Source organism: Pseudopodoces humilis, chromosome 27, assembly GCF_049639895.1.
Source record: "Pseudopodoces humilis isolate 2021_Gansu_Grassland_sample_001 chromosome 27, ASM4963989v1, whole genome shotgun sequence".
In the NCBI taxonomy this organism is placed as follows: Eukaryota; Metazoa; Chordata; class Aves; order Passeriformes; family Paridae; genus Pseudopodoces; species Pseudopodoces humilis.
The window spans coordinates 2,231,191-2,247,513 of NC_142226.1; positions in this window are offsets into that span (position 1 = coordinate 2,231,191).

Genomic DNA, 16,323 nt, shown 5'->3' on the forward strand with positions numbered 1-16,323 from the left:
TACAAATGATGGGCTGACTTGTCCTTTTCATTAATAGAGAGCTTTAGATTGTGTTCTGAACTTCTGTCTTCTGGTGTGAATGTTGTGGTGGTTTTCTGTGTTTTGATTTGTTGTGGGTTTTTTGGTCATTTACCCTTTTCTTGGATAGTTGCACCTACTAAAGGTAAATGGTGGCATCTCAAAAAATAATACTTCCATTTTCAATATTACCTGCACAATATTAGCTCTAAAATTTAAATTTGTCTCTAGCAAGGAGTACAGTATTTCTTTAGTTTACTGAACTAAGTCAGATGCTGCTATTCAAGGAGAGTGTTAATAACCTGTTGCTGCTTTAGTGAGACGGTTTTTGGCTTCTGAAAATTTTATGGTTCCAGGGAGGAGGAAGGATTGTTTTCTTCCTTTTGCAGGAACTTCTCTCCTTCCTGTGCTGACCTGCTGCAGGGACAGATCCTATTAGAGAAGAGGGAAGGCAGTATCACAGTGTCTCCGATAAAAGCACTGAACTTGTAGAGGAAGCCATCAATTTGGGCTTCACTTTTCTGCCTTTTTTTTCTGTTTTTCCTCCTCTGAACCTGTAGTGGTGTGGGTGTTCTGCGATCTTTTTTTGCAAACTGAGGCCGTGTGCTTTTAAGAACGGTGCTCACAGGGCAGGGCATAGGCAAAGTGGTAACCCATCTGCCCAGAGAAGGAATAAAGTTTCTTTCTGTTGAAGAATAAAGCAGTCCCTTGCAAGGCACTTTTCAAAGCTTTGCACTGTTGGGCACCGGGCGTTGCTGTTGCTTGGCTGAATTTCCCCTTGGAAACTACGCCAGCTGTAGCAAAGGAGAGGGATGGAGGGAAAGGCCAGGCATGGGAAGAAGGGGCATCTTCAGAGATAGGCAGACCTATCTCTGAAGGTCTAAATAGGCGCATCCCTTGGCTGGAAGACACAGCCAAAACTCCCTCCTCGTTGTGTCTTGTTGCGTAGTTCAGCTCAGCTCAGCTCGGCCCCTGCTGCTGCGGGCCGGGCTTGGGGCGGGTCCGGGAGAGCTCGGGGCGGGCTCAGGGCGGGCTCGGGGCCGGTTCGGGCGGGCTCGGGGCCGGTTCGGGCGGGCTCGGGGCCGGTTCGGGCTCCGGGCGGCCAAAGCCGGTCACTCGGCCGAGCTGAGGCGGCCCGAGGTGCCGGGGCTGGGGCTGCGCGGTGTCGGGAGATGTCGGGCGGCTGTGTGTGCGTGGTGTTTTCTGGTTCAGGAAGGATTTTGTGTTCCCTTCGGGGGCGGAATGGGGGGTTTGTTTTGGGCTTGGAGCACCCGCTCGCGGTAGACGGCGCTCTGGTAACGTGTCTGCGAGAAGATTTTAAGAAATGGGTTTCCACTGTTCCTGGGCACATGGCCATCTTTCCCTTCCCTTCCCTTCCCTTCCCTTCCCTTCCCTTCCCTTCCCTTCCCTTCCCTTCCCTTCCCTTCCCTTCCCTTCCCTTCCCTTCCCTTCCCTTCCCTTTCCTTCCCTTCCCTTCCCTTCCCTTCCCTTCCCTTCCCTTCCCTTCCCTTCCCTTCCCTTCCCTTCCCTTCCCGCACCTTCCCGCACCTTCCCGCACCTTCCCTTCCCTTCCCTTCCCGCACCTTCCCGCACCTTCCCGCACCTTCCCGCACCTTCCCGCACCTTCCCGCACCTTCCCGCACCTTCCCGCACCTTCCCGCACCTTCCCTTCCCGCACCTTCCCGCACCTTCCCTTCCCGCACCTTCCCGCACCTTCCCGCACCTTCCCGCACCTTCCCGCACCTTCCCGCACCTTCCCTTCCCGCACCTTCCCGCACCTTCCCGCACCTTCCCTTCCCTTCCCGCACCTTCCCTTCCCGCACCTTCCCTTCCCTTCCCTTCCCTTCCCTTCCCTTCCCTTCCCTTCCCTTCCCTTCCCTTCCCTTCCCTTCCCTTCCCTTCCCTTCCCTTCCCTTCCCTTCCCTTCCCTTCCCTTCCCGCACCTTCCCTTCCCTTCCCGCACCTTCCCTTCCCGCACCTTCCCTTCCCTTCCCGCACCTTCCCTTCCCGCACCTTCCCTTCCCGCACCTTCCCGCACCTTCCTTTCCCGCACCTCCCCTCCCCTCCCCTCCCCTCCCCTCCCTTCTAGAGGTGACTTTTCTCAACACTGGCGGGTTTTTGAGATTTACATTTGGTAAAATTCTCTTGCACTGTCTGTATAAACAAGCTGGAAGCTGAACTTCAAGGGATACTGATTAAGTTTGCATGTGATGGTAAAGCTGGAGGAGATGCCAGCTCCCTCGAAGGCAGACTCTGCAGCAAGACCGTGACAAATTAGATTTGGGGCAGTCACCAACTCTGTGAAACCAAGGAAGTGTAGGATTTCGCAGCTGGGAGGGGTAACAGCGGTGTCTGGACACACCCCAGTCAACAAGAGGCTGAAGAGAGTCATGGGCAGTGAAAATTGCTGTCTCATAATATATGGTTAAATCTGTAACTAGCTAACAAACTGTTTTTAAAACCTTTTACCCTATGACATAACAAAGATAAAGGGAATTATGTTAATTTCTTGTTTTTATGTCACTTAGGGGCAAATAAAAGAGAAGCTTTTTTCTTCCATTCTGTCCACACGTTGCTTGACTTCGATTTTTACAATAGTTTTTATTTTAAAATCCCCCACCCTCAGATATTCTTGAGACTGCTGATTATTCTTTATCTGAAATCTGTAAGAGAAAGTCAAAGAGGAAATATTTGCATTTATGAGCCTATCAATTGCAAGTGTTTTGAAATATTGATAATTTTGTTTTCCATTGAAAGCAAGGGAAAATCTCATTTCTCCATATACACATATATCCTTTGATACATTTTCTATATATACTATTTGATATAAATACTGACATTAGTGGCTCTTGAAAAATGACACTGTGTAGAGCAAAGGTTATATTACAATTTGGAGCTACTAAGTGATGAGCAGATGGGTTTTGATCCCTTTGCAGGATGATCTAAATGTTAAACAGACAATTATTGTGACACTGTCTTGGTCTGAGCTTGCCATTTCAGTTCATGGTACACTATTTTTAAAATACTGTTCAAAGACTGATAAAAGATCAAGGAAAAAAGCAACCAATGGCAAAACCAGAACAAAAGAGGACCCTCTAAAAGAATACCATTTAAAATGAAAGAATTTATTTTTAAAAAATATTAATGGGGAATATCTATCTTTCTCTTGTCATCCTAGTACAAGTACACACTTTCAGATTGTTGAGTGACTCTGTAGCAACCCACTACTGGCTGATAGATCCAAACCCCAACTTTTATGGTTCCTGAGGGAGTTTAACTTCTTCCCAATAAAAATTAATAATAAAATTTTAAACTTTAGTCTGGAGGAGGTGTTTTATTTTTTATAGCTATATCATTGATGAAAAAAGCCAGTTGAAACTTGCAAAACCAGGGAAGATGTCATAATTAGAGGACCAGTGTAAAGAATCTTCTAAAGAACTCTTTTGGGTTTAATTCAAAGACTTTTTCTTGCTGGTGTCATTAAGGAATGGTGTGAAATGCCTCAGGTTCATCCAGAAATCCAGGGGATTAAGTACCTCAGTGTGAATAGCCTTCTGCAGACTTTTTCTTAAACCGGTATATAGCAGAATTAAATATTCCTCCACTCCATGCACTCCCTTCTCCCCCCAGTTCTTGAGTGGCAGCTCAAGGCCTTTACTCCATATTGTGGAAATGACAAGAGAGGTAAGAGAATTTTCTCTGTGTTTATCTGTGTGCAATTAAACCAAAACCAGGTACCTGTAATGGGCTTAAGAGACGCCTGCAGTGTCACTATGATACATCAGGAACCTAGAAAATTAAACTAGCAGAAAGGAGATTGGTCCAGACAGAAAGAAAAACATTACTGATTAATGATTTGTTTCATTTCACAATCTTCCCTTTCCCTAATCTGAATCAAAACTCTAGAAATATTTTTCTCTGTACTTTGTTCTGATAATTCTGAACTGATAATTTGGTTCTTCTGCACATTTTTATTCATTCATAACACCAAAACAGCCAATCTATTAGAGCTTTCTCACTGCCATGAGTAAACAGTAAGAATTATTCAGAATCCTTTCCCACTGTGCTGTAGTCTTCATATTTATCCTATTCTCTGAGGTATCAAGATATAACTAATTGCAAAGATGCTTTACTTGGAAATCACACTTCTCTTTCTTTCTGTGAAGGTTCACAAACTTATTATTTGTGAACTCTGATGGGCAGTATGGTGATAAATGCTGGTTTTCAATACTGTGAGGAGGTATTGCTACTTTAGCCACTTTTTGTGCTGTTTCCTTCTGTACCAGAGTCAGTACAAGAGACAAAAATGATGAGTCCAGTACTGTAGGTAAGAAATAAGACAGAACTTCCATGTCTATCCCTAATTATGGATCAGTGCTTTTAATTTTTTCGACATCTGTGCCATATGGTGAAAATCATTTTGGTTTAGAAAAACCCATTCTTTCTGTATAAGCTATCATCTTAAAAGGAAAAAGAACTGTCACTTTTGGGGTTCAGGGTTATTGATTAACTGACTCATGTTGAAATACCAAGTAATATTAAACTGCCTGCTGGGTTAAAGTAGTGTGGATCCATTTCATTCTTGCAGTGAGTGAATTGGTTGTTCAGTGCTCCCCTGTGAGGTGAAGGTATTTTATCTTCCATGCCCTCTAGATGGCTGTCTTGTTCTCTTTGGAAGAATATTACACAGAGTCTGGTAGAGCTGTAAGGGAGAAAGTTTCTCTAATTAGTCTCAGCTTTTATACATTTGTGTATTTACAAAACTTATATGACTATTGAAAACCTTCTGTGAACCACTGTTAGCTGATATATCTTTTGCTTCTGGATAGGAAACTAATTTTTTTCAGAGAACTGAAAATATTTCCTAATAAACTTTCCATTCTATCAAAAAGCTGCTAATTTATTGCACAAGAAAAGTTATGTAAATGATAATATAATTGCCAAACAGCAGCTTAATAAAACCACATCTTGAATCATCCATCAGCAGTGTGGAGTGAAAACTTCCTGAGGTTTTCAGTTCTTCCTTGTTAAAAAAACCCTAAAATTTTTGGTTCTTGAAGTCCTTCATTTATTTTGCTAGATAAGCTGCTTAGTGCGGGAAGGAGCGAGTCCAGTGTTTGCTACTCAGCTGACATCATTACCTGTAAGTAAAAAATCAATTTACAATGGGACCTAGACAGAGAGGCATACGGATCTATTACCCAGATTGCTGAATTGTGATTGTCTTGGTTTGAAAGACAGGTCGAGGAACGCAGAAACCTCTCTTGGAATGGGAAATACAACTCTCTTCCTTCTATATTCTTATCTCTTTGAATGATAATGCTCTCTGCAGGGGTGGGAGTGGGTCAGTCTACAGTGGTAGACTGGACTGTTGTTGCTTTTTAGCCTTAGCAGTTATTTCTCATTATTTAGGTCAAATGCTCCCACTGTATGTGCAAATGTACTGCTTTCACTGAAAGCCTTTTTCCATCTCTTTTAGTCATGTGAATGGTATTCGTTGTAGACTCTTATTAGAGATCTTATTGTATTATCCACTTCTGAAAAAACTGAACCCTAAATCGCGTTTCTATCACTTCATGCCAGGAGTAGGTCACACCCCAGGAGCAGGACGACCCCAGGTGCCACTAGAGCACTTCTCCACGGCTTTTTTGGCTGTCAGTCTGCGCTCTGAGGAGCCAAGGACGAGAGGGAGGTGTTTTGCATGGGATAACAGAGGATTTATTGCTCTGGGGAATCTTGGGACAAAAGAGAGAAAATGCGAGCGTGCGACAGCTGAAATAGGGAGGCGGTTCAAAGGGAGCATCAGCTAATCAGAGATATCCTGGGAAGGGTAAAAGGCAGGGTTCACAAAATCATCATCCAGTGAGGGAGCTAGGAGGGGAAATTTGGTCACACGGACTAATCAAACGTCGAAATTTAGGGGATTTCCCAAGTGGAATTCCAAGCATGTGGTGGGCGTAAGATAGGATAGACAGGGGACTCGGGGTGGATTGACAGCGTGGGATGAGAGGGCATTGTTGGGACCAAAGCATCAACTTGGGCAATGACAGGACATGCCATTAACAGGGAACACTCTGCAGCAGCTTTCCCCCGAGGCACCCGGGCAGGCCGTGAGGGTCCCTCCCAGAGAGATGGGCTGTTCAGGTGTTCAAAGCCTCACCCGCAGCAAGGAGGAGCAGAAAGGACGGAACTCCTCGGTGGCAGCGAATTCTCCCCGCAGCAGCACCAGCACCGCCTCCTCCTCCTCTTCATTCTCTTCTTCCTCCTCCTCCTGTGGTTCGGAGAGCGAGAGAAAGCGAGGCAGAATCCCCCGGGATCTCTGCATTTCCCAAGAGAAAGCCCCGAGCCGAGACCAGAGCCAGCTGCAGCCTCCCCTCAACTCGGCCACTTCCTTTGTCTCTCTTAAGTGTCCCCATCACCATCTCTGAGGCAACAAATGGGAGAAAATTCCCTGAGAGAAAGAAAGGAAAAAAAAGAAAACCTAACCTCTAACAGTGATGAAGACATTTACTTTTCACTGTGTTTCTTTTATTTCTAAATGTCTTTACATATATATTTTTTCCTGCTTCTACCGAAAGTGGAATTTTCTCAGCACTGAGCAGGGAGTGCCCTCCTTTTGACTGATCTGAGGATGTTTAGAAACTCTCCAGTTAATTGCTGTTAAAGACAATTATTAAGGGATGATAACTTACCTGATTTAGCATTGATTAAAATAATTGCTTTCTGGAAAAGACTCCCTTATAAGTTAATGCTTCTGATCATAAGATTATTAAGCATCCTTCTGCTGTCACAAAGAATTATGTCAGTTTTCATAAATGACAATTAGCACAGGCTGATAGCAGCTTGGATTAGGAAGTGGCTGCCTTAATCTGCCTCTCCTGCATACAGAATTACAGAATAAACTAGGTTGGAAAACACAGTTGGTTGGCCAGTTCAGTTTAAAAAAAATCAAAAGTCAAATAAGAATCTTTTGAAGTTAAGAAGGAAATATCATGAGGTTTCCATTTGACTTTATTAAATTATTAGCTTTTTGGTAGTATTATTAAAAAAGCTTCAAAACCTGCATTTGTTTTGACTTTCAGAAATGCTTGCTAACCTGAGAAGATTATTATAAAAGAAAATAAATCAGAAAACTCAAGGAGCAGGAGAACGTTGAAGGTTTATTCATTGAGCAGCTGTGTGTGTGTGAATGAAGTGTCACCAGGCGTAGTGACAGTGAAAGCAGCAGGGTTTGAAGAGAGGACAATCCCTCATACACGTCAAAAGTAAATGAATGTAAAAGTTGTTGGAAGAGGTCTTGTCTTTGGAAAAAATGTTTCCAACACAAAAAAAAAAAGTGAGTTTTTTACTTCTGTGTCTGCAGTCAAGTCCTTCAGTCAAAAGTTGGGCAATAATTACTCTCTGTTCACATTCTTTCACTTTTTTTCTGCCTTTTGCAGAATCTGCTTGTTCAAAATGCCAAGAGATAAGCAAGACCATATCCTTTTCTCGAAACTTAATTGAAAATACCATAAGGACAGTGTGAATTTAAATGAAGCTTGGAATTTCATGATCCAGCTGTGCACCTTTCAGACCAACATTTTCTCACATATATAGGAAGACATACCCAGCTGATCACATCTTTTCCAGCTTTTGCATTATTCCCTCCTTTTAATCCTGTACAGAAGCTACTATGCGTTACTCTTGATAAAGTAGGAAAAGTTTACTGCACTTTTATTGAAGTTCCCACCTTTTACTCTCACTGAATTTCCTTTTTAATATCTGATACTGGAATGATAAATTGTATATATACATATACATACATACATACATATATATATAAAAATATGTAGCTCTGTAGAAGATTGGTGGTAGCTTTTCTTTCTGTTTAAACATGTAGATGGCATATCTACATTCCTCATATGATAGTCTAGTCATGTTATCCCTTTACTATCTGCTCTAAAATAATTTCTTTATTTCCTGGTTTGCTTGGGGATTCAGTCAAACAGAACTGTATGTGCATATTCTAAATATTTCATTTTTTATTGTCATTTTTCCTGTTTTGAAAAGTAATTATAAAGTGTGCTAGCACTCAAGTAAATCTAGATCTTATGTAAAGAACATTAAAATAACAAGAGGTTTCTAATTACATGAAGAATGATGAAAATAGTATCATCTCCACATGATTCTACATGTAATCCAGATATTTCCTGAAATAGTGGGACATTTTATTAGAGTGGCATAATAGCATGAAATATTTAAAGTCTGGTGTCAGTTTTGTCAATAAGGTTGGTTGAGTTGATGCTGCCAAATGATTAATAAACAGAAAATTGGTAGTACTCTGTGTGTGAGATGTAACTGACACAACCACATTTTGGTTTCAGTAACATACATCAAATTCTAAAGGAATTCCTGTTCCAACAGTACATAAGAAAATAGGCAGGGGGATAAAAAAATCTAGTTTTTATCCTAGCTGCTAAGGTGCAGCTTAAATAAGTGAGGCACCCTTTTTTGTTTTATTTTTAATTCCGCACAATTCCATTAACAAAAAAGAAATGTATAAAGTAACAGAGGCTGTAACCTCTGTTGGTTGGAAGGAGGATTTCTACATCTGTTTATTAGGATGTGCTAGAAGACTGTATCTTAACTTTTTCTTCCACAAAATCCTCTGCCTAAAGTTTTGTGACTACCTCACACCAGAAGGTTATTAAACATGAACATATGGCTTCTGTCCTGGTGGTAGCACTTAGAACTCTCACTGCAATGCACCAAGCATTTGGAGGAAGGAACAGGAATACAAAAGAATAAATAAAAATAAATAATAATAAAAAAAGAAGCACTGTAAAATGATAATGAGGGAGTATGCAGTCCCTCTCAGCAAGCAGCTCACCAGAGCAGAAGTGTGGCCTCAGTCACGGCACTGTGACTCATTATTAGAATCCTTTGCCTAAAGGCTTGGAGCAGTGATGCAGGAGAACTTCACGCTGGGAAGCTGATAGCTCGTTGGAGTGACTGTGAAACTAATCAGGCAGCCGCGGCTGCTGAAGGCTCGCGTTTGTTTCCTGACAGACATATTCAGAATCAAACATTAGGACTATCGGGTTCCGTGCATTTCTGTGAGAGCACAAAGCATCCCTGCTTATTGAGTATGAAATGTTGTTGTTGTTGTTGTTGCAATAATAAAAATTATTATCATTTTTACCAGCTTCAGTTCTCTGAGGAATAAGAAAATGTCCCTCTGGAACTGCTGCAAATATGACATTTTATTTTATAAATTATTTCTCTGATTTGGACAGGGCAGGATGTTCATTTTCAACATTAGAATAATATTTTTCTATTAGCCTAGGAAAGGCATTACTAGAATGAATATTCTTGTGGTGCTTCTCTCCATCATTATAGTGACAGCCCAGGAATTATAATATTAGTCTAATTCTAAAAATTTTCTACCTTGTGCTCATTTCTGTTTCTGATTGTTTCAGCATCTTCGCATAATGTGACTGCCACACAACTCTTCTTTTGTAATGATAAAGGAATTCATCCTTGGTCACTTAATAACGCTTCAGATTCTCTATTGCAATGTCTAAAATCATCCTGAAGTTTGAACAGAGTTCCAGCTTCTTCATGGTCTTTGCCATGTTGTGCCTTTTTAGCCAGGTATCTGTATTTGTAACTGTTTATAAAGAGAAAAATATCTGACGTTAAATGGAAGCATGGGAGGCCTTCAGGAAGGGAAAACTGAAGCCTGAGAAAGCCAAAAAAGGTGGGTTCACAGTAGGCTGCTATTTCAGCATTGTGGTTCTCATATGTTTTATGGCACAGTATATATTCTGTCCTTCTCCCAATAATTCTACTGGAAAGTCTTTGCATTTACGTTGACATGGGGAGTCCAGTCTTAAATATCTCATGTTCATTGTACCATAGAAAAAAAATGCCCACTGACCAGAACTGGGCTCTGCAGCAGCCTGTTTACCAAATTGCTTTAAACAGCAAAGAGAGAATACCAAAGAAAATGATGGGCTTAAGATTCCACTTTGTTAAGGATTTCGATGGCTGGCTTCATTAAGCAGCTGAGGCAGCCTAATGTTTTGGGTTTTTTTGTGCAGAATACAGCAAGGAGAAGGTTCACTTCTACCCATTAGTGATAGGCAGGAATTCAAGTGTGCTGGGAAGTTGGCCAGTGGAAATTTTGATACACAGGGAACTCAGAGCTGAGTGGAGCATTTGGGAATCAGGGCGATGGGCCCCACTTATAAATTTATTGCTGAATGGTTCTTTTATGAGTTCTGTATTTCCTTTTTCTGAAGATCTGAGATAAGAACATGTGGTTCTTTGTGTACACAACCAAAGCAATACAACTTACTGATGCTAGGAACAACAGTTATGGGTTCCCACCATTTTTAATTGTCTGGCTTGGAAACACAAACTGTCAAGACTGAGTTTATTGTTTTCTAAACCAAGTGGTCAAGATACATGATTTTCCTCTCTCATTTTCTCTATTGGTTGTATTTGAAATATACTGAATCCAGGAATGGTTTGAAGAACAGCACTGGAAGTTAAAATGTGATTAAACCAGAGACTGTAAAGGAGAGAGTGTGGGAGACTTTGGTTTGCCTGTGTAATGAATTAATTTGAAATATAGGATAAACTGAAATTAATTGGAAATGTAGGATAAAATTTCACACTCATGTTCCTGTGACAACCTACTCAACATAAAGAGCAGTTTTACAGAACTATGAGTTTAACCTGCTTATGGCTGGGTTTAAAATCTGAACAAAATCAAGAGCTAGATTTGGAGGATGCATTTTTGTGAATTTGCATCATTGCTTTATAACTCTGTGGAACCACATGGTCTGCAATTCAGCAAATGCTGATTCAGAGGAATACAATTTTGAACTTTGAGTATTTAAGATAGTATTGGGTAATCATTTAATTGTTTGGAGTTTGGAAAACATTATTTCCAAGTGTACTTTGTTTTCTTTGAAAATTTTATTGTGCTTTGAATGGCAACTTACCAGAGCACTGTACTTGTCTAGAAAGTATTTGTGTATCTGGACTGAGTGCTAAATAGAAATTGCAAGATGCATGGCCAGAATACTTGCCAATGATTTGCAGATTTCAATACAAAAACAGAAGAAATGTATAGAAAACTTTAAATTTGAGGATTTTGACTTTAAATACTTTAAGTAATTGTCTCTGCTTTGGATGTAGTGGAGCTGCTGGTTCAAATGACACATTGATAGCACCAGGTAACAGCAGTTACTGGAATATTTTGTTCATCAGTGAATACTTTCAAATAATGCCCTCAGTAAACTTAATTAAGGAACACAAATGCAGTTTGAAAACTATCCTGAATGCAAATACAAACTGTAATTCAGTATAACTTAGGAACACAGCATCAAGTATAGTGTTTTCCAGATGATGTGAGGCTCTTGTGGAATCTTGCATTTTGGTGACAGCCATCTGATCTAATTTCTGTACCTTGATAATATTTTGGTGACTCGATGGACTCTAATCACTGCTGACCACAGCACATAAGTGACAAATTTTGCTCTTCTTATTCTTCTTCATTGATTTCTGTTTGTATTTGTTTTAATTCTCTAAACATGAAAAGAATAGTATAGACAATATAGTTACTATCTGTGCTGCTGTTCTTTCAATTTTTGGGTTTTTTAATGAAGAATTACACTGCAGGATCTGTTTGTTCCTTTTGGTTTTGTTTTGTTACTGGCTTCTCTCAGCAGGAGATAATGGTAAATGTTTTATTTCCCACCATCTCTTCTCTGTATTTCCTCCCTAGAATTTCTACTCAATCTTTCTGAAGAATTTCTAATTTCATCTCTTAAAAATAGATTTGTGTAAGATGGTTTAAATGGTGCATGTCCTAAACATCTAAGTGGCCAAAGCATTAGTTAGAGCTTTTAGACTTTCCTTCAAAGCAGCTCTACTTGCTGCTTTGGGCAAATAATTTGAGAGAAAATATGGATGCTTTAGTGAAGGGCAATAAGTTGAAAGAACTTTATTTTTTAGTTTTAAAAATATATTGAATACAGGTAGAATGTGAGGCTTGTTTAACATAATACTCCAGTTTAGTTATTGTATAACAGAGTAAGAAATCCCAGAAGAATTTTTTTAGCAAGGTAAAATAGAATCACATACACTCCTTATTATTGCAAAAGTTTCCTTAATCACATTGTTTAAACTCTGCAATACTCTGTAATGCTTATTAGTGATTTTTCATTTTCAGCTGTCAAATAATTCCTTTTGCTAACTCTGGATAAATAGCACTCTCAATACTTTTGGTTTTAGTTATAGAAGATTTATATATGACCAGACAGCTGATAAAATAAAGAACTATTGTGTTTTCCACTGTGTTGCATTTTGAGGTTCAGATGCAATTTATTTGATTTGTAATATTTTATAAAAGTTTCTTCAACTAAAATTCTGTTAGTGATTCTTGTTGTCAAAGGTAATGAAAGGAAATTAAATGTTCTTTGACCTGTAATGACAACAGATGGTCAGGGTCTAAACAACAAGAAAGAGAAATAGCCTCATGGTCTCTTTTTGTTCCTGTTTACCAAAGAAAACTCTACATTATCAAAAGTCCCTATAATTAGAGGCACCGAAATGTATGTTCTTTTCAATGGGCTTGTGTGAATAAATAAATCTGGAATATCAGTTTGCTATGTCATTTCCAATAATGGTTCCCCTTTTCAGATTTTCCTTGTTATTATTTTGTTTACCAATTTGAATTTTGATTTGGTTTTGAGTCAGAAGTATTTAGAGAAAAATGGAGAAGGATCTTCAAGAGACTGACCAGGACAGCAATGACTGTTTAAAAGTAAATATGTAAATAAATCTATTTTTTGTTGTTTTCTCACTGGTTGTTTTTTATTTTTTTTGTTGGGAGAGAGAGAAGCACTAAACCTGGGGCTGGTTAGGATCTCTATCCTTTGGTATGGAAAAATCTTTAAGATTTAAACTTTCTTGGTTAGTTGTTTGTTTGTTTGTTTGTTTTTTAAACTGGTATAGCTAATTATTAAGATAGTCAGGCTAAGAGGTATTGTGCAAAAGAGTTAATAGAATTTTAGACGAGAACAAAATCTTAGCAATTCTGAACTACTTGAATTTTTAAAACCTCTAAGTTTAACATTTTAGGAGACTTCAAGACAGATAACATTGGAAATGGGACACACTTATACTGTACTTCAACCATTAATGCCTTCTTGAACCCATTAACTTTTTAAATGTGCCCTGTACTCAGCTAAATTGGGTTGTCTGGAAAGGAAAATGCTCCAAAGTACCAAGAGATTGTGGATAATGCACTGCTGAAAATGGATCACCTGCGCTATTAAAAAGTGCTGATGCAGGACATTTGTGTTTTCACCCTAATTCCTACACATGTAGTCCTGCTTCCTTTCTTTTCAGACCAGGCTTCAAAAGCCTGCAGAAGGTTTGGCATTTTCTTTTCTTTCCATGATGATCCTTGCACATGATGAAATTAATTCGCTAAGTTTTTTCATAAAGCACTGAATTCTTCAAGTCTATTGTAACGGTGATGTTATTTCTGTAATACTTGGTCCTTTTAAATAGGAAAACTTATTTTTGTTCCATTTGTTTTGATTCATTGATGCAATCTGCAATAACAGAATAGTTTCCTTTTGTCTTCTCTACTCTTACATGCACCCAGGTACTGCCTTCATCCATTTTTCCACAACATTGCAATGGAAACTTAAATTGGAGTGCTTCCCTAAGTGTCCCCATTTCTGTACTTGTACCAATCCCTTTTCGATATCCACAGTTTTACAGTTTTTTGTATTAGAATACAATAAAGTAGAATATAACAGTGGTACTTCTTAAAAAACCCACACCACTTTTTATGCCTGAGTGCATCTCTGTATTATAAACTACTTCACCAATTCAATAAACAATGGAGAGAGAGAATTTAAGGTGCAGAGAGGTCTGTTTATTTCAATAGTTTTGTGCATAAGACTTTTTCCCAAAGCAGAAGTGCTTGAAGAAAAATTGTGAAGCCTTATACTTTTATCAAAATGTCTGAAGTCTCTTGGACTTATGGAATTCTAAGTACTGAAAATATTATAGTTTATTTTATATCATAAACTCTGTATAATAAATGTTATTGATGAACCTTGGGATACTGCATTGGGTTTGGCTAAGTAAAATTTCTAGAGCTATATCAAGTGCTTACTTGAAAATGTGGAGAAAGACAGAATATGCTTTTCCTTCAGTGATATATTTCAGTTATTGATCCTTTTTCTTTAGTGAGTATGGCCAAAATTGTTGCTTTGAACTTTAATAAAAGTGCCCATGATTCCAAGAGATAAAAAGCAGATAAACATAAGATCAATCAGAAATCACTGCTTATAATCTCTTGTAATTTTTTAGCCAATGAAAAAGGAGGGGATGATCTTTATTGTCTGTCCTACCTCCTTTAAATTTATTAGTAGTTATAAATTATTGCCATTACAAGCAGGTGACTCTTTTAAGGGTAAATCTTTTGAGATAAGAAAATTAACATTTTACTAAATTACGGGGGCAGCTTATCATGTAAAAATCTGAGTTACTTGGCTTATATGTAGATAATTTTTCCTCCCCTTTCTTCAAACTTACACCACTGCTATTTCTAGTCTTCCAAATGTTTACAGACAATGAGTGACCGCCGCATTAGAAGCCGGAGCGTGTCCTTGGTGCCAGCTCCTCTCCGCAATGTTGTGGGGCTGGAGCAGGATCCTGCTGGAGCCAGGAGGGCTGACCCAGCGGAGCACCGTGTGTGCCACATAATGAAAGGTTGAACTGCCTGTCTCGGAGGTGGCGTAGCAGATCAAATCACAGAGGATCAGGCAGAGATATGTTGCCTTGCTCTGAGTGACAGAAGTTAATAATTAGTGACAATGATTGACAGATCCACTCCATCTGCCGCTCTGACGCCTAGGAGCAGTTATTCCACAGCTGTCTGCAGGCACAATGAACTCCTCTGGGAGAGAAGGATGGGCTGTGATTGACAGCTGCCTCCGAGAGAGACAGGCCACTGACAGTAAAGTCACTGTCAGCAAAAGTGTTGAAGTCTCCCCCTGTTCCCTGGAAGTTTCACTAGCTGTATACATTTATTCTTTTTCATTTATCATGTCAGGTGGGGTTTTAAATGTATTATTAGCCAGTCATTTTCTTAACTGCAGGGTTTGTTTTTTTCTTTTTCCAGTGGTAGTGTAGAGATCCATAGATAGTGAGATGATTTCACCTATCTGCAGCTGAGTGAAAGGGTGTAGACCAGCATACTGACATATCTCTATCTAATTAATCTGTCTTCTGTCTGTTGGGAAAGGAGAAATATTGCATTACTTTCTGTATTGAAATTTTGAACGTAACAATGTTGCACTTTTTTGTCTTTCCAAATGCAGAAAAAATGTTTGGAAATGTTTTATAATTTAAATTGTGGTATTACTCCTTCAGATTTGCAGTATTATAGTAGAAATATAGGTTGGTTTTGACAGAGATAGTAATCTGTAGGAGTTTTTTTTAACACCATGCATGAAATGATTTGTAATGTAAAATAGTACTAAAAAGAACAAAGGCAAACCAACTAGGTCCTGCATTCTGTAAGGTAGATGTATGTAAGAAAATTTATTGTAGCATGCTTAACATCTTCATTTCATCATTTTACCTAATTATAGATTATTTGTTCTATGAAAGTAGGTGCAAATAGTATTAATCTTTTGTGGATCTCATTTCATAATACAAAGAGCCTTCAATGTTTGGGAAGATTTAAGAATATAATTCTATCTAGGTTTTCTTTTGTTTTGTTTCATTTTCTTCTAAGTTCCATTAATAGAAGCAGAATACGTTTATCCAAACCCTATATAAAATTGAAGTTGTGAAACATTAGATGCCAAGGCATTTCCATTTAACAGGAAGTAGGACTTACCCTACCATGCACAGAAAAAGAAATTCTATGATCCATTCATAATTGCCTACTTTCTTCCCTCTAGCATATGAGACCACAGAAAAGAATAGAATTGCTGCTCCAACAAATTCCCACAGATGCTGGAGTAGTTCTTTGAGGATGTTTTTGCACTGTTTTGTGAAGCTCTAAGGTGAGGTCTTTCATTTATCAAATATCTAATCAAAATATCTAATATATAATCAAATCTACTTAGTAGAGGAGTTCTATGTAGAATTTTATTCCTGTTTCCTTTTTCATTTTGAACCCCTCTCCACATTTTCCCTAGCTATATTTTGGATTGCCTGGCTGCGTAGAAAGCTCTCAAATGTAGAATGAACAAAATACTGAAAGAAACTTCAACTTTGATC